Source organism: Erinaceus europaeus, chromosome 19, assembly GCF_950295315.1.
Source record: "Erinaceus europaeus chromosome 19, mEriEur2.1, whole genome shotgun sequence".
NCBI classification, from domain to species: Eukaryota; Metazoa; Chordata; class Mammalia; order Eulipotyphla; family Erinaceidae; genus Erinaceus; species Erinaceus europaeus.
This window is the reverse complement of record NC_080180.1, coordinates 310,045-334,302: the sequence shown is the minus strand read 5'-3', so window position 1 is coordinate 334,302 and position 24,258 is coordinate 310,045.

The window sequence follows — 24,258 nt, the reverse complement described above, 5'->3', positions numbered from 1 at the left end:
GGTCAAAGCCGGGTTGACGCTTGCAGGGGTCTGTGATGAGGTGTTTGTTCTTGACCTCAGCTGACTGCCAACTCTGTTTCCAAGAGTCTGGAACAGAGAAGTTGAGTGTAGGCGTAGGGGACCAGATTGGGTGACGAGACGTCCAGCGTTGGACAGGGTGGGCGAAGATCTCCGCGTATATTGGCAGGTCCGGTCGAGCGTAGATGTGGGAAATGAACTCAGATGATGCCGCATCCCGACGAATATCTGGCGGGGCGATGTTGCTAAGAACTGGCAGCCATGGAACCGGGGTGGAACGGATGGTTCCAGAAATGATCCTCACGGAGGAATATAATTTGGAATCGACCAAGTGGACATGGGGGCTACGGAACCATCCTGGGGCACAGTATTCTGCAGTGGAATAGCATAATGCCAGAGATGATGATTGTAGTGTGGAAGCGCTCGCGCCCCATGAGGAGCTGGCCAGTCTTGCAGTGATGTGATTCCTCGCGCCCACCTTTGCTGCAGTTTTTATGAGATGTTCGTGAAATGACAGAGTGCGATCGAGAGTAACGCCAAGATAGACTGGCTGGGCTTCATGCCGGATTCTCATATCGCCAAGCTGCACATTAAGCTCACGCGAGGCCGAGGCATGGTGTAGATGGAAAACAGATGATACCGTGTTTGCAGTGCTAGGGATTAGTCGCCATTTTTTACAGTAATCAGATATCAGAGACATGTCTTTCGTGAGTGTTTCCTCGAGGATGTCGAACTTGGATGCCTGAGTTGCACAGCAGATGTCATCGGCGTAGATGAACTTCCTTGAAGAAGTTTCTGGGAGGTCATTGATGTAAATATTAAATAGCGTAGGAGCCAGAACAGAGCCCTGGGGGAGGCCACTTGAGACAAGTCTCCATCTGCTAGACTTGTCACCCAGATGCACCTGGAATCTTCTGTTTTGGAGAAGAAACGATATAGTGTTGGCCACCCATGGAGGCAGGCATCTTGAAGAAGTCATCTACGCCGAAGACCCTCACTCTGGATGAGCCAGAGCTCAAGTGCTTTTCCTGTGTACGTTCAGCTGGCAGTGCTCTACATCGCTCTAGAGAACACACTGTGTGCGTTTGTGTTTCTTGCTGGGGGTGTATCTCCTGTGCAGACTCCTAGCACTGGGGCTCTTGGTCTCAAGAGTGTAGTCTTTGTCTTAATTGTCTTTTTGAACTCGACCACCGGACCTTTGAATTTGGTCAGAAGCGACTCTTTGGAGAAAGCATGAAACCAGCAGTTGTTGGAGAAGCATGTGGGCCACTGGAACTGGAGATTAGCACTTCTGATGAGAGGGAAGAACCCACCAGTTGCCCTTCCTCTTTATAAGAGACAATTATGTGTAGCCAAGAAAACTTGTTAACAAATGCTCTTTTCTTTAACCACTTACCTCATCTTCCGCTTTTCTTCCCATAAAAAAACCAACTTTACCCCTTATTAGGACATAAATTGACCACAGACTCGATAGTACAGCAAGTCTCAAAATAAACTTTTTATTAAAATCATCCAGTGTATGTTCTCTGACCTTAATGCAGTAATTAAGCTAAACATTACTAATTAAGAGAGGAATAGTTAAAATATTTTTGCATGGCTATTAAGCACATATAACTATATAACACATGGGCCAGAGGAAAAATATGATGGAAATTAACAAATATTCATGGGCATATGTTCTAAATAAATTCACTAGCTTGAACCATGGATGAATCAACACATGTTAGAATGTAGGTTCTAAAAGGAAATTTAGAGTTGACATACTGAAAAAAGAAAGTTTTAGAGCTGCTTAGATCAAGAAGTTAGAAGGGGCTGGGCAGTGGCACATCTGGCTAAGCACTCACCTTACAGTGCACAAGGACCTGGGTTCAAGCCCCTGGTCCCACCTGCAGGGGGGAAGCTTCACGAGTGGTGAAGCAGGGCTGCAGGTGTCTCAATCTCCTTCTCCTCTTTCAATTTCTCTCTATCCTATCCAGTATAATAAATAAATAAAAGTTAAGAAATAGAAGTTAGAAGAAGAAATCCAAAGAAACCAGCAGGAATAAGAAAAAGCAGCTAGAAATAAGACAGAGAATCAAGCAGAAAACAAAGGCATTTGGCTGGATTCCTTAAGGTCTAGTTAAGGTGTGAGAATAATCGGTGAGAACAACCTCACACAGGGTGAATGTTAGACACATATCAGGGTCTTTGCTGCAGATGGGTCAGAGGGCTGGCTGGGCGTGTTGAACGAGCCCACCCAGCCAGCCCTCCGGAAACCCCCGGCTGGAATTTCCCCACCACTGTGCCCACAGCCCCTGCGGGGCTTCCACACCTGGGGAGGTAGAGGAGATGGAGGTGAAGTGACCGTCTCCATCTGGAGTCCAGTGTTTGCATGGCAGAGTGACCTGGTGCTGAGGTCACCTGAGGCTGTGGCCACGAGCACAAGTGGACCCTTCAGCAAGGGGAGGGAAGCTGTAGGTTCTCCCAAGCCACCTCCCAGCTCACATGCGACTTGTGGAGTCTGTCTGCCCTGCATTAGCTTAGAAATCGCTGCGGGGTTTCACAGCTGCTTCCTGGCACTCTTTGGAGTGTGGGGCCTGTTCTGTTTTAGGAGATAAGGCTGAGATAAGCCCCAGGTAAGAGAGGGAAACCAAGTTCCAGGGATTTTCTGGAAAAATCTGATAGCTCATTTCAAAAGCAGAAGCAGAACTACTCTGTGGGGGATTTCCGTCCGGCTGGGGAGTGATGGTGCATAGAGCAGCTTCGCTCACTCAGGCTGACCGGGCCTTGTGTCCACACGTTGACCAGGACAGCTCCTCCCTTGCCGAGCCCCGTGATGACCTAGCTGAAGCCCAGCCAGCACCCACCTCGGGAACTGTCCAGTCTCAGTCACACCACGCTCATCCACAAACGAGCCACCCACGGCCCCATCGGCTCCCTCTTCCCTCTCTGCCAGCTCCTTTCTTTCTCTCTGGGGACCACCCAGGTGTCCCAGGGCCAACCACGTTCTGTTTCAAGAAGACACAGAGTTCACTCTAGAAAGGCTTTCGTGGGGTCAACCAGACAGCTCACGGGAGAGGGTGGCCGCTTGGCCTGCACATGACCCAGGCCTGTGGCCAGCCCTACCACACTGTGGGATTCTTGGTGCTATAGGCTCTCTCTCTCTCTCTCCCTCACCCCTCTGCATCTGAAAAGCCGCTCCAGAGTGGTGAAGCCCTGGCAATGACAAAAATCAAAACATAAGAGAGAAACTTAGTAAACTCATTTACAGATGAGACTAGATTGAATCCCAACCACTTAAGAATCATTTCATTAGGAAGAAATGACTTTCCCTAGTCAGTGGTCTCTGTAAAGAGCTATTTCACGGAAGACTCAGACTGATGAAAGAAGGCCGAGTCATATGGGTGAGTAGCTGATGGAACTGTGGGTGCACTCCTGCAGAGTCTGAAGGCGCTCGGGCCAGGAGGGTCAGCCGGTGGGCACGTGCTGTGCCACGTGCAAGGACCCGGGTTTGAGCCTTGAGACCGTGTGCAGCTTTATGGGCAGAACAGTGCTGTGGCATCACTCTTTCCCTGGTTCTGGCTTTCTCCTTCACTCTTGGTCTCTAGCTGAAATCAAACGGAAAAAGAGTCTGGGGGCCAGGCGGTGGTGCACCTGGGTGAGTGCTCACATTACAGTGCAGGAGGAAGCTTCATGCGTGGTGAAGCAGGGCTGCAGGTGTCTCTCTGTCTCCCTCCCTATCTCCTCTTTCCTTTCAATTTCTCTTGGTCTGTATCTAATAATAAATAAAATAAAAGTTAAAAAAGGAAAGAAACAGAAATAACTGTTAAAAAATAAGTAAAGAGTCAGCTGGGAGCAGTGGCATTACAAAGACACAAAATCCTCATGCAAAAAAAAAAAAAAACTTAATTAAGGGAGTCGGGCTGTAGCGCAGCGGGTTAAGCGCAGGTGGCGCAAAGCACAAGGACCGGTGTGAGGATCCCGGTTCGAGCCCCCGGCTCCCCACCTGCAGGGGAGTCGCTTCACAGGCGGTGAAGCAGGTCTGCAGGTGTCTGTCTTTCTCTCCCCCTCTCTGCCTTCCCCTCCTCTCTCCATTTCTCTCCGTCCTATCCAACAACGACGACAACAACAATAATAACTACAACAATAAAACAACAATGGCAACAAAAGGGAATCAATAAATAAAATAAAATAAATAAAAATAAATAAATAAAAGACTTTATAAAAAAAAACTTAATTAATTAAACAAATAAAGGCATTAAAAGCCCAAGATGATGCTGAAGACCTGTGGCCCCCTCAGTCCCGGCTCCTGAGTGAAGACATATTTGACCTTCAGGCGGCGATGCCCAGGGGACCCGGGGAGAGAGAGAGAGAGGTCACACGCAGCTAAGGGTGTAGGGCGTTCACTGGCATGAACAAGTTAGGGAACGTCCCGAGAGGAGGGCAGGGGACCGGAAGGGGGAGCCGGCTGCCTCCCTCCCAGGTGACCCGGCACCACCTGAGGCGGCAGCTGGACAGAGGCTTCAGACCCGAGAGTCCTTTTGGCTCTTCCTGTCAGAGCCCCAGGTATCTTTGCCCACCCTGTCCAACGCTTGACGTCTCGTCACCCAATCTGGTCCCCTACGCCTACACTCAACTTCTCTGTTCCAGACTCTTGGAAACAGAGTTGGCAGTCAGCTGAGGTCAAGAACAGACACCTCATCACAGACCCCTGCGAGCGTCAACCCGGCTCTGACCTAGCACGTTATGATCGGGCCCTCCTCCATCGCTATGGAACAGGCCATGGCCGGTGCGCTGCTATGTTCCATCGCTGGGGAGCCAGAGACGACCCGAACTGCCCCTGCGGCTCCAGACAGACTATGACCCACATAGTCAACGATGGCCACCTCTCCAGATTCAAAGGAGGTCTCGAAACTTGACATCAGGCTCCACCTGACGCTGTTGACTGGCTACGGAAGAAGGGCAAACGCTAGAAGAAGAAGAAGAAGACCCCCAGAAATCTCTGTTGTGTGGTGCCAACGGCAGCCCATAATACCCTGGTTGCAGTGCACAGCCTCTCAGCCCCGGGGGCCAGAGCTGGAGGGCAGGCTGACCCCAAGACACGGCCCCTGTCAGCCAGAGCTGCCCCCGGTGAAGAGGCCACAGGACGTCACCCAAGCCCAGAAGCGCTGGCCTGCCCCTCGCCCCAGACCCTGTCTGCGTCCACACCTGACTGCTGCGACAGCAAGAAGCAAGAAAGCGGAACGAACCCCACAAAGCCAAGACCACTAGGCGTTCTCATAGAGAGGACCTTCTCTGTTCTGTTCGTTCTGTTCTGTTCTGTTCTTTTCTCTTTCTTTCTTTCTTTCTTTTTTTCTGCTTCCAGAGTTATCCCTGGGGCTTGGTGCATCCACTGCTCCTGGTGGCTATTTTTCCTCATTTTATTGGCTAGAACAGAGAGAAATTGAGAAAGGAGGAGGAGATATAGACACATAGACAGGTAGACAGACAGACAGACATCTGCAAACCTGCTTCACCACTTATGAAGTGACCTCCCTGCAGGTGGGGAGCCAGGGGCCTGAACCCTGAACCTTGTGCGGGTCCTTGCGCTTTGTACCGTGCGTGTTTAACCTGGTGGGCCACCACCCAGCCCCCGAGGGGACATTCTCATGAGCTGGAGTCCAGCTTGTGGACGTGGAGGAGCTGGGATGGCTCTCTGCATGGAAAATGGGCCAGGTGGGGAAGTGCAGTGGCCTCGCCTTTCATGGGAATCAGCTGGCATGCAGACACTCTGAGGAGCCCAGCGAGAACTGTTTCGCTCATGACAAGAATAATAAAGTCTGACAAACTTACTGAAAAACATCTATGAAAGCTCTGAATCAGTATGTTTCCTTTGAGCTGATCACATTAATTTTATTAGTATTTTACAAGAGGCCTACCCAGCTCTGGCTGATGACGGTACAGGAGAGTGAACCTGGAACCTCAGAGCCTCAGGTAGGAGAGTCTCTTTCTATAACCATTGTGCTTTGCACTTTTGGATTTAAGACAAAAAAAGTGATTTCTTTAAAGTAAAAAGTAACAGGGCCAGGGAAGGGCAGGTGTGGGGGCAGGCACAGGGGTGGGGAGACAGCACCACCTTTTGCAAAAAAGCCTGCCTGAGGTACATAAGGTCCCAGCATCCCCGTTAGCCAAAGCGGAGCAGTGCCCTGGAGAAAAAAAAAAAAAAGACAAACCACTAAGAACAATAAACAGAACCAAACTTTAACCTTATAAACTTTCCCCAAAATCCCTTTCCAGGCAGGCTAGCTCATTGTGTGCTGTTTCTTATGCACCTGCCAACCTCAGAGCCCCGAGGAGGACTGTGTGCAGACAGAACTAGCTGAGAGCAGGCCCCCGGGAGCTTCCATGACCTGTCTGCGGGACAGGGCCCCCCAGGCTCTAAGAGCCCAGCCGGGGCTGTGGGGACCGGACCTGGGTCTCCCCTGGACAGCAGAGTTTGTCCTGAACCTCTGTCTCTCCCAGCTTGCATCTGTCTGCAGGAATGAAGCCAGAAGCCCAGTGCATCCCAGCCCCCGCAGGTCGGCGGACTGACTGATCCTCCTTGGGGCACAGGTGCCACCCTGCTGCTGCCCTGGACTTGTGCTCAGGCTGGGCATTCCGGATGGAGCCACACGTGCAGACACGGGCGACTCTCAGGCAGAAATACAGGCCGGTCCCACAAGTCTGCAGACCACGCAGGTTCTGCATCCATGACCCAGACTGTCTCTTGTAAATGGGTGGACCGTGATGGCTGTGGGGGAGGTGCTAGGGAGCAGCACTCTGGGGCATGGCCACCCGCGTGCACCAAGGATGCTCACAAGAGCACAAAGCCAGAGGATTTTATAAAAACGATGTCAAATCACTAAGAAAACATTCTTTAAAATGCACCGCTCTTGGTGAAAGAAGAAAACGTGCAAGCATTCATGACATGAAGGGTGGGTCCCTCCGCAGGGGAGGAGGACATGGGCCTGCAGGGTGCAGAGACTGGAAATGTCTGCAAAGCCGCACGCCAGGGGCAGATCACCACCTCTGTGATGAAGCTGTGATTGCCTGAGCGTGGCTCTGTGACTGGTTTGTTTTAGAAACATTTATTTCATGTTTTTCTTTTTAGTTTTTTCCCTTTATCATTTTACTGTCAACAGCTGTCAGCAATTGTTGACACTTGGGCGCAAACTCTCACTGTCCCATGATGAGCATCTGCGAGGCAACTCAGGTCCCTGTTTCCTGCACCAGGACCTCAAAGCCACCCCCTGCCCCTGTCTCCTCCCCCCTCCTTCTCCAGAGTCCTTTGCTTGGGTGCAGTATACCAAGCCCAGGACAATAGACCACAGCTTGCTCAGCCACTCATCTGCTGTTGGACACCTGAGTTACTTCCAGGTTTTGGCTGTTACACATTGTGCTGCTTTGAACGCAGGCGTCACAGATCTCTTTGGATGGGTGTGTTGGGCTCCTTAGGATCTGTCCGCAGGAGAGGAATTGCAGGGCCACAGGGCAGGTCCACTTCTAGCCCTCTGAGAGTTCTCCAGACTGCTCTCCTCAGGGTTGGACCCACTGACGTTCCCAGCAACAGTGCAGGAGGCTCCTTTGCTTTGGGGTTTCTTAGTGCATGGCCATGGACGGCACAACTGACCCTCCAGCTGGGTCGGACAAAAGATCCTTTGCTCCCTTTTGGAAAGTCCCTGTGCCCAGCTAAGAAAGACTGGTGCTTTCTGCAGGAGGGCAGGGAGCACTGCACTTGACCCCCGAATGCTGGACACAGGTCTGATGCCCAGCTAACTGGCAGCGTCGCCGGGTGGCAAGCTGATGCATGCTGGCCTGCGTCTCAGTGACCCGCTCCCCTTTCGGGCTGGCACACGTGTCACCTTGTGTTGGCTTTACGTGGACTATTTCAGCAGACTCCTGACAGCCATCATCTGATGCATCTGGAACGACGGTGTGCATGGCTGGGAGAGACAGAAACGCCACAATCCCACGTCTTCTGGGCTCTCTGGGCATCACTGCCCCAGGGTCAGGTGAAAGATAGATTCCGGCCACAACCCACCCGGGTCCAGGCAGTCGGAACTGCCAGAAGGGTCCACGACTCATGCTCTCTACACCCATCCGGCTGCCTTTTACTTTCTTTGTTTTTTGATCGAGACAGAGGCGCAGGAGCAGAGAGAGAGAGGGAGCGAAGGAGGCCGGCACACCTGCACCGAATCCGCCTCTAGTGGGGGCTGGGCTGGGAGCCGCACCACTCTCCAGGAGAGCCAACTCTGGCCCTCAGGCACTCATTCTGCCATAGGCAGCTTGGCCCGCCAGAGCGACTTCTTCACACTGATGACCCCTCTGCTCCCTCCCTGATGCAAGGCTGCCGTCTTCCTCCTGTGGCCTCCACCGCTCGGCCTGCTCTGGCCACCTCTCCCACCAGCCACGCGCCCTTGGCCTCCCGCAGGTCAAGCGTCCTGCTCTGAGCCACTCGGAGGAGCTACACTGGGTCCAGGTCCCTGCACCTTGTCTTGGCCTATTGCTATGCGTCTGCCAACCGGCAGAGCTGACCTTCAGTGCCGTGTGGGCAGGGAGGGGTGGGGCACCCCCTTCTGAGCAGCAAGCCTGTGCAGTGTGTCCCCAGGGGCAGGTGAGTCAGGCTGTCTGCCTCCCACGGCCTGTGAGCCCTCTGCACACCTGCCCTTGAAAGCCAGGCTGCCGGTGCGCTTGGCTCACACACGTGGGCGCGTGAAGACTTTACAGGGTGGTGGCTAGCTGTATTTTCTTCTTTAGATTTTTTATTACTTATTTACAAACCTACAAAACAGCAGGGGTACAGTTCCACACTGTCCCCACCACCACAGCTCTGTGTCCCCACTCCCTCTGCTGGAAACTGCAGTGGTTCTCCCGTCTTTCTACAAACTTGCCTTCTCTGCCTTTGCAGCTCACACCTACTCCTGCTACACTTCCGAAGGTCTTTCCTTCTTTCCGCTTCCTGGGCAGCTGTGTGTCCAGCAGTTCTCCGTGTTTGATCTGACCAGGCTTCCCAGGTCGGGTGACTCGCGACCCTGCTTCCGGCCAGCTCCCGCCTGGTTTCAGTCACACGTCTGCTGCACCTGCCACCTTTGGCTGGCCCAGGACTCAGGGTGGGTGTCTGTTTAGGGAAAGCCACCGATCGCAAGGAATGGGAACTTACTCAGTGGAAACGAGCTGAACATATACTCAGCTCAGTCTCTTGAGCATTGAATTACATGTCTAAACATCTCACAGACCTTGAGAAGTTTCATTTCCTCTACCTGGGCTTGGCGAGCCCCGCTACTGTTTGGGTCTGGCTGCTCTCTGGCTGACCAACTTACATAACAGCGCTGGCTTCCTCCCCTGTCCCCTGGGCTTTATCTCCCCCCTCAGGAGTTCCCATAGGAAACAGGAACCAAAGTACAGTGCACTTGCTTTCCGAGTTTGCTTTTCTGCTCCTCCGGCCAAACCTAGTTGGTGTCAAGTTCTTGGCATTTTAAAATTTGACTGGTAGTTTATGTATTTTGGCTAAAGATAAAGTTGATATTAGAAAGAATCTTATATTTTGAAATAAGACTACACATACATTCCTTTTTTAAATATTTATTTATTTTCCCTTTTGTTGTCCTTGTTTTTTTCTGTTGTTGTTGTTATCGATGTTGTCGTTGTTGGATAGGACAGAGAGAAATGGAGAGAGGAGGGAAAGACAGAGAGGAGGAGAGAAAGACAGACACCTGCAGACCTGCTTCACCGCCTGTGAAGCGACTCCCCTGCAGGTGGGGAGCCGGGGGCTCGAACCGGGATCCTTATGCCGGTCCTTGTGCTTTGTGCCACCAGCGCTTAACCCGCCGCGCTACCGCCCGACTCCCATATACAGTCCTTAAACCAGAAATTCAAAGTCTTCTACTTGTGGCATTTCAAGGTTAATTCATACGAAGTTAGTTTCAAACTCCTGTAGGAACCTGGAGATTTCACTCCTACTCGCAAACTATCTCTATTCTACCATGTGAACCATGTTTGTGTCACACCTGTCATGTTCGTGTGGTCCCCACCATCAGCATCTCCAACCTCATCATCTATCACAGAGTCTTTCTTTTTCCAGTCTCTGAAAGTTCTCAGACATGGAAGAGAAAGCAAGGAACAGAAAGGAGCACGGAGAAGAGGAGCAGACTTTGCAACCAGCGGCACCAGGGGTTATAGCATTGCACAGTGTTCTTGTAGCAACATCACAGTCCACTTATCACCACCTGGGAGCTGTTCTTACAATAGGGAAATGGTGAAACGAAGTTGACCTAATGGGCTAGTTACTGTTCTCAAGCTACTGGAAAGTTTGTAAGCCAGCTCGGTGGCAGCTTAGCTCCACTCCGATCGTCTGCGACCCTTTCTCCCCCACACCACTGGCTCCTGAGGTGTCTGCCCTGGAAGTTTGTGCTGAGTCTGGGACACTGGGCCGGTCCCTCCCTGGTCTCAAGGTGCTGGCCCCCCCATCACTGCAGGCAGGAAACCCTGTCAACCTTGACAAGCTTAAAAGAAAATACAGAGAGACACTCCCACGACCTCTGTGAGAACCACCAAGTCTGGTGAGCTGTGGGCTAACTGGGAATTTATGATTTCACCAAACTCCCCAGGTGAGGCCAGTGTTCAGCCAGCCAAGGCTGTGAAACCGCAGGCCTAGGTGAGCCGGCAGGTGGCCATGGCATGTCCTGGGGCAGGGTGGGGGTGGGGTCGGCCCCTAAATATAAAACCTCCTGTTGCCACCGGTGGGACATGCAAATGTAGCCCCTGAGAGCAGGTTCAGACACAGAGAATGCAAGCATGCCCCATGACTCTCTGACACTCAGAATAGAGTTCAGACCCCAGTGCCAGGATTAAAAAGGATCACAGTCATGCCAATGACTTAGAAGAGTAAGATCACCTCCAGTTCCATCCATTTTGTCCCAAAAGGTGCAATATCATCTTTTTGATGGCAGAGTAGTATTCCACGGAATATAGACCCCATAACTTGGAACTGGAAGTGCTTATACTAAAGTGGAATAATTAAAGAGATGAAAGACAAGGGCCATATGGTTTGTTTTTAAAATATTTTTATTTAATTTTTGTTTATAAAAAGGAAACATTGACTAAACCATAGGATAAGAGGGGTACAAATTCATATAATTCCCGCCACCAGAACTCTGTATCCCATCCCCTCCCCTGACAGCTTTCCTATTCTTTGTCCCTCTGGGAATATGGACCCAGGGTCATTGTGGGGTACAGAAGGTGGAAGGTCTGGCTTCTGTAACTGCTTCCCCGCTGAACATGGGCGTTGACGGGTGGATCCATACTCCCAGCCTGTCTTTCTCTTTCCCTAGTGGGGCAGGGCTCTGGGGAAGCAGAGCTCCAGGACACATTGGTGGGGTTGTCTGTCCAGGGAAGTCCGGTTGGCATCATGATGGCATCTGGAACCTGGCGGTTGAAAAGAGAGTTAACATACAAAGCCAAACAAATTGTTGACTAATCATGAACCTAAAGGCAGGAGTAGTGCAGTTGAAGAGTGGGGAGGTCTCCATTTTGTAGATACTAGTAGGCATATTGTAGTTATATTCCAAAGGGCCTGTGGCTATACTAGTGTTTTGTTTTTTTGTTGTTGTTTGTTTTTTTTCCCCCTGAAATATGATGTGCAGGTGGATCCTAGTTATTGTCTGGGGAGATGATGTCATGGCTGGGAAAAGGGCCAGAAAGCTGGATCAGGGAAGAGAGTAGCTCCCAGATAGGGAAAAATGTTATAAATATTGTTGACTGTAAACCCATCAATTTGATGTAATCTGGGGCCCATATTCAGCTTAGGAGCCTGTGTGACCTCTGCATCTCTGTAGATCTGAGCTCACATTCTGTGGTCATGAGCAGGAACGTTCCAAGCTGCCCCAATATCAGGACCCATCTTCCTCAGGTGTCGCACAGAGTATGTTGTCCAGCCTCCCTTTGGAAGATGGAACATTCTCTACTGTTGTTGATCCAAGTTGAGGGCAAGGTCCTATGGAGGCCCACAAAGGGGTCTATTTTGTTGTTCCTCATAGAGATGACTGGTAACAATGGAGAGAGGGATTTATTCGAGGTCTAGGCCCATCATGTCTGTTTGGGAATCCCAGGACCCCCCGATTAGGGCCCCAGCTGATGGGGTGGCCTGATAGTGACTAAAGAGTCATCATTAAAGTCTGCCAGTCTCTTGCCCTTATTCAGCTTTTGCAGTCCTTGCTTTGATGAGGTTAGCTTCGGAGTGAGTGAGGGAACTGTAATAGGAAATAGGTGAGGAGTATATCTAAGTCTAAGGAGACACTATTTCATTATGAACTTGATACTGACTCACTACAGACTATTGTGTATTTTTGTTTTTGTATTTTGCCCTAATTTATAGATACATGTGAACATATGCTCTATCTTACAGGATCCGGTCTATATCTAGGTTTTGGGACTTTGTTAGGAAGTGAACTGCCTGGAATGGAATTAGAGAATCCTATGAAAGGAAAGGTCTCACCCGAGTAATGAGGGTGAGGGTTGACATTCCATGCCTGATGTCTCCGGACACAGTCTGAAGTGAAGCATGCTGAGGTGGCACTCGTTGCATTGATTAGGTTGGGATTGGCGGATGCAATATCATTTGGTATGAATTGGAAGAAGCAGGCAGGAAAGTGAGCCCCACCCTAGAGATTCCAAGACTGGGGGAAATATAGGCAGGTTCCTGCTGTCTTAGGGTTTAAGAAGACAATAGATAGTTATTGCTATAATCACATTATTTGGCAATTGGGCTAAATTTGAAAAATCCCTTTGTTAGGATTTGCTGCATCATACACCACATCACCATAATTTATGTCCTTTGACATTATTTGTATATAGCTGTGCCACCAGTTGCTTCTGTTGTCCCTGGTCTAAGCTTTTAAGAGAGTCTTTTTAATACATAGGCTGAGTCTTTGATATGTTGACCAGATGGTTTGACTCATATGTGGGGTCTATAGACATGAGCTTGAAAACGAAGAAGCCACCTGTTTCTAAGACCTGTGAGAACTCTGGTGTTGATCTTTGGGAGGCAGGAGGCTGGGATGCGGAAGAGCTCTGGTGGTGGTGTACTGTGGGACTAGACACTGTGATCTTACAATCTGGTAACTTACTGTCCGTCACAAGTTTAAAATAAATGAGTAAATAAATAAATACTGCAAAGGAGAGAGGGAGGAGGAGGAGGAGGAGGAGGAGGAAGGCTATAATTCAGCATGGGAGAAGAAGGAGGAGGAGGGGAGGAGGAGGAGGAGGAGGAGGAGCAGGAGGAAGACTATAATCCAGCATGGTTTCAAGGAGATATACCAGATGGTGTCTTTCCTGGGAGCAACCTAGCCGGTGCTGTGTCAGACCACTGTGCCACTCCCTCCCCAGGCCACCAGCTCAGCATGCTGTCTGCTGCCTGCAGCCTCCTCTGTGCCCAGCTCTTACTCCCCTGCCCGCCCTGGGCCTTTGGTGACATTACGCTTGCTGTCCCCGCTGCCCTCTCCTCCTAGCACAGGGCCCACTCTTTCCCCGTCTCTGGACTGGTCTCCAGGTGCTGAGCCACACGTTCACAGCCCCTTAGCGCTCCTGCTCCCGTCACAGGCGTCCAGGGAGACGCAGAGGCCTGACGCCCACTTCCTGCTCTCTGGGCCTCCCGACCGCCCGTGTGCCCATGGACAGTCTTGGCCGCTGATTTCAAGCAGGAATCCCAGCATGCTTGGCGTCCTTGTCATCTTTTCCTCGTGGTCAGTTCACTCTCTGGATGATCATGTACTTCTCACACTTCCACCCACCTTGGCCGTCTCCTCCCCTCACCAGCTCCTAGTGGTCCGGCAGCTTTCTTCAGCGTCACCTGTAGTCATCGCCGTGAGTGATGAGAGCCTGGTGCCTTGGTCTCTGTGAGGAGGCTAGCAGGTGAGCTCAACGGAGATGCTGTAAGTCGTAAACTCCTGGCGGGCTGCACCAGAGTAAAGGGCTGGGGGTGGGCGTGTTCAGGCCCTGGAACATGATGGCGGAGGAAGGGGGGGTAGAGTGTTACACATGTGCTAGCTACCGTACTTTACTGTTGACTAGAAGTCATTCATCCCCTCAGTAAAGAAAATAAAAAAGAAATTGTAAGCTCGAGAATACAAAACACAGGGGCCAGGTGGAGGCACACGTTACACTGTACACGGACCCAGTTCAAGCCCCTGGTCCCCACCTGCAGGGGGAAAGCTTCACGAGTGGTGAAGCAGGGCTGCAGGTGTCGCTCTGTCTCTCTCCCCCCCTCTAATTTCAATAAGAAGAACTAAATAATATTAAAAACCGTTTAAATAAGAATACAAAGCACAGAAACAGCCAGTGCCCACGAGGCCAAATGTCTGGCGCCCAGCACAAAGGTACCAGTTGCACCAGAAGCTCGAAACACTCCACACTGAGGAGGTAAGGCGGCCCACTGGGACCTGCCGGAGCGGACACGGTGGGTGGACACTGTGGGAGGACACGGTGAGAGGACACTGCGAGTGGACACTGTGGGAGGACACGGTGGGTGGACACTGTGGGAGGACACGGTGAGAGGACACTGTGGGTGGACACTGTGGGAGGACATGGTGAGAGGACACTGTGGGAGGACACTGTGGGTGGGCACTGTGGGAGGACACTGTGAGTGGACACTGAGTGGACACTGTGGGTGGACACTGAGTGGACACTGTGGGAGGACACTGTGAGTGGACACTGTGGGAAGACACTGTGGGTGGACACTGAGTGGACACTGTGGGTGGACACTGTGGGTGGACACTGTGGGAGGACACTGTGAGTGGACACTGTGGGTGGACACTGTGGGAGGACACTGTGGGAAGACACTGTGGGTGGACACTGAGTGGACACTGTGGGAGGACACTGTGAGTGGACATTGTGGGTGGACACTGAGTGGACACAGTGGGAGGACACTGAGTGGACACTGTGGGAGGACACTGAGTGGACACTGTGAGTGGACACCATGATCAGACACTGTGGGTGGACACTGTGGACAGACACTGTGAGTGGACACTGTGAGTGGACACTGTGGGTGGACACTGTGGACAGACACTGTGAGTGGACACTGTGGACAGACACTGAGTGGACACCATGATAAGACACTGTGGGTGGACACTGTGGACAGACACTGTGAGTGGACACCATGAGCAGACACTGTGGGAGGACACTGTGAGTGGACACTGTGGGTGGACACTGTGAGCGGACACTGTGGACAGACACTGAGTGGACACCATGATCAGACACTGTAGGTGGACACTGTGGGAGGACACTGTGGGTGGACACTGTAGGTGGACACTGTGAGTGGACAGTGTGGACAGACACTGAGTGGACACCATGATAAGACACTGTGGGTGGACACTGTGGACGGACACTGTGGGAGGACACAGTGGGCACTGAGTGGACACCGTGAGCGGACACTGTGGGAGGACACTGTGAGTGGACACTGTGGACAGACACTGTGGGTGGACACTGTGAGTGGACACTGTGGGCACTGAGTGGACACCGTGAGCAGACACTGTGGGTGGACACTGTGAGTGGACAAGAACACTGGGACATTTCAATGCTGTAACAGGTAAGTTACAGAAGGTATAAAACACAGAAGGTATAAAAACCCAAGTCAAACCTCTGAAGCTCGGAACATAAATACAAAGGAGAGTAAATAGGCTGAGGACCAGATAGAAGACACGCTCGGTTGACAGGAAGAATGAAAGCAGACAGATCAAGCAGAAAGGGACAAAGGGCAGAGCATGTCTGAGACGTAGTGAGACTAGCCATCCCGGAGGTGGTTCAGCGGAGACAGCTTTGGATTCTCAAGTGTGAGGTCTTGAGTTTGACCCCCAGCAGCACGTGTACCAGAGTGATGTCTGGTTCTCGCTCCCTCTCTCCCTTTCTCCCTCTCCCCTCCTATCCCTCTCATTAATAAATACATAAAACATTAATGAAAAGAAGCGTAGTGAGACTTTAAATGATGGGATATGTGCGTAGCTGGAGTGCTTACAGAGGAGAGTGCAGAGTCAGCCCTGCACCACAGTGGGGATGTGGTCGGTGAAAGTCTTTCCTGCCTCAGACTCCTTGATCTTGGGTTCAGTCTGCAGCACTGCCAGCCAGAGCTGAGCAGGGCTCCGAGCTCTTCCTCTCTTTATCTCTCTCTCAAAATAAAATGAAATAGATACAGTCTTTTAAAAGAGAGGTCTGGGGGAATCGATTCACCTGCCAACACCCATGTCCAGTGGAGAAGCAATGACAGAAGCCAGAACTCCCACCTTCTGTTCCCCATAAAGAATTTGGGTCCATGCTCCCAGAGGGATAAAGAACAGGGAAGCTTCCAGTGGAGGGGATGGGACACAGAACTCTAGTGGTGGGAACTGTATGGAATTATACCCTGTTAACTTACAGTCTTGTTAATAATTATTAAATCACTAATAAAAAGAGAGAGGTATATCATTATTAACAAAAAGGGAAAATAACAGCTTCTGAGCTTTAAATTTGATTAAAAACATAACACACAGGTCAGACACACTAGAAAAAAAGCAGAACCCATTATCATCAGACTGATGGGAAACTGTACAAGGAGAAAGCCCAAGCAGGAGAGAGAGAGAGAGAGAGAGAGAGAGAGAGAGAGAGAGGGAGAGAGAGAGAGAGAGAAAGGAGAGAGAAAGGAGAGAGAGAGAGGAGAGAGGTTCCTTGCTGATCTAGAGCACTAATTGTGAAGAAAACTGCAGAGCGGGGCCAGATGGTGGCACGCCTGGTTAAGCACACATGTTACAGGGTTCAAGCCCCCAGTCCCCACCTGCAGGGGGAAAGCTTCACAAGTGGTGAAGCAGGACTGCAGGTGTCTCTCTGTCTCTTTTCCTCTCTATCACCCCTTTCCCTCTTGATTTCTGACTGCCTCTATCCAATAAGTAAATAATAATAATAATAAAATAAAAACAGATTAGTGGTCAGACCCTGGAACACACAAGGAGAAACTGACCATCAGTCTGAAGTTCTATACTCAGAGAAGCTACGTTCAACACAAAGCAAGTGCACAGCAAGGCACCCTGCCTGCCACTGCCAGCACAGAAACTACTAATGGAAAGCGCCCAGCGGAAAAGTCGGGAAGGATGAGGAGCTGGAGCGTGGCTGTGAGGACACACCGCCTCTCTGCCTGCTAGTCCAGCTCCCAGGGACGCTGGGACTCTCCAGTGGGTTCTGCACAGCTGGTGACCAGCCGTGAGTGGTGTTTCGTGGGAGCAGCCAGACGGTCGTGCTGGGGGGCAGAGACCCGCCTCCTCAGGTGCCCTGGGATACACCTTTTCTCCAGCAGGGAGGACAGTGAGGATTCTGCCGCTGACAGCGGCCCTGCGTGCAGCTGAGGGCGCGGCTGGAGGAAGGAAGTCCTTGTCTCTGCTGTGCTGACTCAGGCGTCCCCTGCCCCCAACGTTATTCCACAACACTTATGAAATTTTGAGAAGCGAAAAAGCAACACAAAGCAGGAATGAAAATTGCAGGCTATAAAAGCTCACATCCAGCAGGGCTTTGGCATTTTAGGAAAATGAGAAGGTCTTCAGGGGAGCCTGCTCTTTCCCTTAGAGCACAGGGGCTCTGTCTCTGGGAGGGGAGACCCCAGGGGCTGAGGGACCAGGAACCAGTGATGACACAGTGGCAACACAAGCCCTTGGGTTTCAGAGACAAAGCTCAGCACGGGCGTCCTGGGCCTCGGGCTCACGCCTTGGGCCAGAGCTCAGCCATGCCCGCGGCTCCTCTCTGTCTCGCCTGTCTCCCTCACAGAAAATAAATGCATGGGAGGAAACCCTAGTTTTATTTTTGACATTGGGAACTAGAAGATGGACAGTGGAAGCCCTTGACAAAAGAGAAGAACAAATAAATTAAAATTAGGGCCACGAGGAGGCTCACCTGGTTAAGTGCACACATCACAGTGCACAAGGACCCAGGTTCAAGCTCCTGTTCCCCACCTGCTGGGGACAAGTTTCCTGAGTGGTGAAGCAGGGCTGCAGGTGTCTCTCTGTCTCTCTCCCTATCTCCCCCTTCCCTCTCAATTTCTCTCTGTCTCTATCCAATAATAAATAAGTGAAAAGATTAAAAAGAAATTCAAATAAGCCAAAGCCAAAGCCACAGCAGCCCCAGGGCTTGTGATGAGAGCGGACACCCCGCTCACGAGTGTGTGATCCAGCCTTGCAGCTTCACCTGCTTTTGTTTACATGTCGTGGTGCTTAATGAGAAGCACACAAGGACTGGGAGTCTGTGAGCACATGGCCGAAATGACTGCCACCACACCCACCCCGCCGTCTGCGGACTGAAACCCAGCCCGGCCACTTGGCTGGGCCGCAGGTGCGAGACCTGGGTGGCAGTGACACTGTCCGTCTCTAACATGTGTCCTGGTGCAGTGATAGCCCTCTGCTGCCGCCAGACCTTTACAAATCACCCAAAACCACCCAGCAGCAATGCGGTTTTGCTGTTTTGTAGATACAGGTGTGTGAGTGAGGAGAGGAGAGGAAACGGAGGGGGTGCTGGGGGCGGCACTCAGGCACCTGAGTTCAAATGTACGCGGTTACCACCTGGGCAGAAACGAGCTGATGCTCAGTCAGGGTGTGAGGCCCAGGGAGGCAGGGCAGAGGCCCCGGGCTGCCACAGTGCGCCCCAGCGCGGCTCCCTTGCAGCTCTCTGATTAAGAGGGAAAATGATCCCAAAATGGTCACAAAGTCATGGCCGCAGGGGCCTGTGGTCAGTCCTCGCTCCTCTGGGAAGGGAAATGCACGTTTGCTCTCTGGGCTGCCCGCTCTGCGGGCAGACGCCACCCGGGTGTGGGAACGGAGATAAGATCTACCGGTGTGGGTGTCTTTTCTCTGGTTTGCGGGCGCGTGGGTTGGCTCTTGGGGGTTCAGGGGTGGGGCAGGCAGGGAAAAGGTGCTGGGTGTTTGCCGCTGACTCAGCCTCTGCAGGTAATTTCCTCTGTGCCCAGGTCTTGGCACCTTTCCTGCCCCAGGTGGGCACAGCCGCCACAGGTGCCCCTGTGCAGGTAGAATCCCTCCATCTGCCTACTGGCTGCACTGGCTGCACTGGTTTCTGTGCCGGCCCTCACCAGGTTCTTTTTGTGACTGAAACTTAACAGCCGGTGTGGGCAGCAGCTGCTCACCGCTCAGCACTGGGCACCAGATAAAGCCAGAAGTATGGTGGGAAAGCAGAGTGTGGACAGCTTTCCTCGTTGGGAAAACCCAGGAGCAGTGGAGAGAGCGTCTGGAGTTGTCTGAGGACTCGAGCCGTCTCCCCAGTCATTTGGCAGAGGGTGGCCAGACGGAGGAAAGGTGGCCTCTAGGACGTGTGCTGAGGAGAGCTGTGAAGCGCCGCCCAGACTTTGGAGAGACCAGCAGCAGCATCTCCAGACCTGCAGGGTGGTCAGCGGAACAGGAGCAGGGCCAGCGGGGGTGTGGCAGGTGCGGCCGCAGGGAGGATCCTTGCACAGGGGCAGGGGAGAGGCCTCAGCACCCGGACACTCCACGCCTAGCCGTCTACCCAAGAGATGCGCTCACACCATCTGCAGGGCACTCACCCATGTTCACAGCTGGATTCACAGGAGGCAAACTGTGGAGCCGTCTGTGCACTCGCCACCAGACGGCCGGATGGAGAAGTTCCGGGACATGTACGTGGAGGAACACTGCTCAGCAGTTAACAAAAGCAGGGCTGCCGCCTCTGGGACCAAACGAGAGGCCTGGAGGCGACTGTCTCAGGACAGAAGTCAGGGAGCGAAGGACGACTACCTACCGGTTGCTGTTACTCGTATGTGGGCTAGAAAACAAAAAGGGAAGAGCCGGGCTATCTCCAAGAGCTTGGGAGGGCTTCAGGGGCCATTGCTGGAGGAGTGGAGGCAGAGACTCTCATGGGGCCAATGTGGGGGGACCACACCCCCATCATCCTGTAATCTTGTCAGTCACGAATAAGAATAAGGCACATTAAAGAAAGAAATAGGAGCATGCGTGAGACTTGCTCCCACAAATCGGACTGATTCCTCAGACCCAGGCAGGCACTGTGGGGCACCTGGTGGGCGGGTCCTGGGCTGCAGAGGCGACGGCTGGTGGGGACGGCAGAGTGGGCAGCGCAGGGCTCCTCGGGGCTCCCAGCTCTGCGCCTCAAAGGTGCCTTGGAAACAGAGCCGCCGGCCCGAGGCTGCAGACTGAGGATGTGCCTGCTCCAGCCGGCCCGTGTAGATGCAGGGCCCGACCCGCACCCCTACCGCCTGGTCTCCAAAACAGCTCTGGAGGTGGGGACGCAGGAAGGAATGGAGAGGACGTGTCCACTAGCTGGGCAGCCAGGACAGGGAAATCGAAAATTAAATTGACTTCAGTCTAAAAAAAAGAACAGAGAAAGCAAGCCAATGTGGTTGCTGGGGGGGGGGAGGTGCTACGGAGAACAGGGTGTCTTCTCGGGAGGTCAACGCCCGCCAGCGCTCGCTCCAGGGACATCCTCCCGCAACACGCCCCAGCAGGACAAGGGGACCCCGGCAGGTGCCGGCACACCCAGCCCTCACTCACAAGGACGGGCTGCCGGAGGGACTCAGCGGCCCTCACAGGCACCTGCACTGAACATTGCTCAGCCTGGCTGCAGGAGGGAGGTATAGACAGAGCCCGGCTTGCAGGGATGGGAAGTCTCCTTGTGACGATGGCCAGCACTGGAAATGGACAGCCAATGGCCCACGGTACTCCTGCCTCTGAGCGACATGGACAAAGGCCTTGCTGCCGGCTGCCAGCAGAGTGGCTACTGGGCCGGTGACTCAGTGGACAGGTTGCAGGACTTGCCTGGGTGGGCGCCGAGGCTTGACCTCTGGCAACGCCTAAGCTGGAGCACAGTTCCCTCCTCTCTAAATGAATATATTTATTTATTTTCTATATTTAACCCTAGATAGAAACCCCTGTGTTATTTCCACTGGTCTCCCCTTCCTGCGGGAAGAGTCTCCACTGGGCTGAGTTTGTGGCTTCCCACTCAGCAGTGAGGACAGACTGACCAGGCCCAGAGCCTCCCCCCCAGCAGTGAGGACAGACTGACCAGGCCCAGAGCCTCCCCCCAGCAGTGAGGACAGACTGACTAGGCCCAGAGCCTCCCCCCAGCAGTGAGGACAGACAGACCAGGCCCAGACCACCCTCCCCCCACCAGCAGTGAGGACAGACTGACCAGGCCCAGACTACCCTCCCCCCGCCAGCAGTGAGGACAGACTGACCAGGCCCAGAGCCCTCCCCCCAGCAGTGAGGACAGACAGACCAGGCCCAGAGCCCTCCCCCCAGCAGTGAGGACAGACTGACCAGTCTCAGAGCCTCCCCCCAGCAGTGAGGACAGACTGACTAGGCCCAGAGCCTCCCCCCAGCAGTGAGGACAGACAGACCAGGCCCAGAGCCTCCCCCCATGTCCTCCTGCTTCTGGCTTGCTGTGACTTCTGTGTGCAGTCAGTATGCAAGTAGTCTTTTTGAATTTTATTCACTTAATTCTTGACATGATGGGGCCTCTAAGACATGTGACCTCATCATTCCAGACTATTTATAGATATTGGACATAACAATCAGATGGACAGATGGACAGAGATAGACAGCTCAGCCCTGGAGCAGCCCCTGGTGTCAGTACCCCACCCCTACCCCTTTACCCGCCTGCCCTCCTGCCTTTGATACTGGGGGCCTAGGGAGGGCTGTCACCTGTCCTGAGTTTGCCGTGATCAGTGGGGACAGCCCAGATGTGTCAAGCTCCCCAAGGTGGAGACCCCCAGAGGGTCTCTACACCAACCGCCTCCTGCCTGGCCCCCAGCCCAGAGCCTGACGCCGACAGCTCAGGGGGCCACTGCCCTGCTGGGCCTGGGTCCTCAAGGTGCCACGTGTGGTCTCATGCAGCTGCAGGTCTGCTTGCTCTGGGGAGCACTGCTGGGCACAGCGCGGGGGCCCTGAGGAGCCTCTGGGGAGCACTGCTGGGCACAGCCTGGGGACTATGGGGGACTCTGAGGAGCCTCTGGGGACCACTGCTGGGCACAGCGTGGGGGCCCTGAGGAGCCTCTGGGGAGCACTGCTGGGCACAGCCTGGGGGCCATGGGGGCCCTGAGGAGCCTCTGGGGAGCACTGCTGGGCACAGCCTGGGGACTATGAGGGGCTCTGAAGAGCCTCTGGGGAGCACTACTGGGCACAGCCTGGGGACTATGAGGGGCTCTGAAGAGCCTCTGGGGAGCACTGCTGGGCACAGCCTGGGGGCCATGGGGGGCTCTGAGGAGCCTCTGGGGAGCACTGCTGGGCACAGCCTGGGGACTATGGGGGACTCTGAGGAGCCTCTGGGGAGCACTGCTGGGCACAGCCTGGGGACTATGAGGGGCCCTGAGGAGCCTCTGGGGAGCACTGCTGGGCACAGCCTAGGGGCCATGGGGGCCCTGAGGAGCCTCTGGGGAGCACTACTGGGCACAGCCTGGGGACTATGAGGGGCCCTGAGGAGCCTCTGGGGAGCACTGCTGGGCACAGCCTGGGGGCCATGGGGAGCCTCTGGGGAGCACTGCTGGGCACAGCCTGGGGGTCTGGGGCATCTGTGAGGTTGTCTCCGGTCTACTTTCTGCCATCCAGGTGGTCAGCCCTCCTGGCCTCAGGCCTGCACAGTTCTCCACATGGCTTCTCTTGGTGGACATCCTACCCTGTCCCCAGCTCTCATCCTCAGGTGGGGAACACCCCTCGCCTCCTTCAGGACCTAGTCTGCCGGCTGGTACAGGCTGGGGGACAGGAACACACTCTCTGGGGCCCAGCCCGAGTTTCCGTTTCTGTAAGAATTGATCGCTGGGGGTTTCCGCACACAGGAGGATGCAAATTGGCCCAGCACAGCAGCCAGGTGTGGAGGCTTCCTACCCGCAGCTTCTCTGCTGCCACAGTGACCAGGCAGAGCCCTTGGCTCCACTCTGAGGGCCTTGGTGCTGGACTCCCCGAGGGTGGCAGACGGCTCCCCACAGACGGCTCCCCACAACCCGGGCAGAGCTCCCGCTCATTGTCCCTGACATTTCTGGGCACTTCTCCGCCACAGACCTGGCTTTCTCCGTTTCAGCTGGGCCGTGCATTTTGAGAGTCAGCTCAGATGGATCCCGAGCCGTGATTCTGTGTGGGGTGGGCAGCTAGGGCAGCCCTGGGCAGGCCTGTCCTGCGCTGGGTGGGCAGCCCCTAAGGTGACATGCGGGGGCTTCCTGACATGTCATCAGCAAGGCGCATGTATTGCACTCAATCACTGTGAAGTGAAACTGCTTTTGAAAGACCTGTGTTTCTTTCCTCTTGTCTCCTAACCTCCCCTCCACCTCCTGTATTCTCTCCTCTCCTCTTCTCTCCTACTCCCTCTCCTCTTTCTTCTACCCTCCCCTCCACTCTGCTGTCCGCCTTCCCCCTGTCCCCGTCCCCTACACCTGTGCCTGTCCCTGCTGTCCTCTGCTGCTGCCCCCTGCCCCTGCCCCTGCAGCCAGCTGTTAACAGAGGCAGTGTCAGCAGACTCCGGCTTTGGTTTCCAGCACACAGAAACAGCTGTGAGCCTCCTCGGGGCCCAGGGAAAGGTGACAGGTTTCAGGCATGGCAGTTCACCTCTGAGAGACCATAAAGGCCCCAGCTTTCTGCCAGAGCCCCTGGGGGCCAGGCCCCTGGTCTGTGTGGCCCAGAGCCCTGCAGAAACCCAGTGGAGTCACACTGCTGCCTGGTGGACAAAGTGGGGACTGCAGGCTTCCTCTGGACCAGGGAGGGCAGTGCACAGGTGGCAGGTGGCCCAGGTGTCGGGCTCCTCTGCCCCAACCTGGCCGGGCCAGTGGGGAGCGGGTGCTGGTTCTGAGTGGTGCGGCTCACGGCCGGGGTCCTAAGGAGATCCACAGGCAGGTCCTAAGGAGATCCACAGGCAGATTCCTCGTCATTGAAGGAAGAGTCTGAACACAACAGGTGAGGGGCCTGCAGGGACTGTGGGAGGGACCAAGCTCCTGCCAGATGCCACTCCCCAGACCACAGCTCTGCCAGGGCCAGTTCCTGCGGACACCCAGGGTGCGGGCACCTGATGCAGGGCAGGAGAGGAGGGAACAGGTACGGCTGTGCCCAGGGGCCTCCAGGTAGCTCACTGGGGCGCGTCTGCCTGCCAGGTGTGAACTGAGTCATGCAGTACTGGTGAGAGTTAGCTGAGTGTGAGAGCTCCCCTCGTGAGGCTGTGTGACCCAGTGGTGTGTCCTGCTCAAGCCTCACCCGATGACCCTGCCCACCCAGCCTC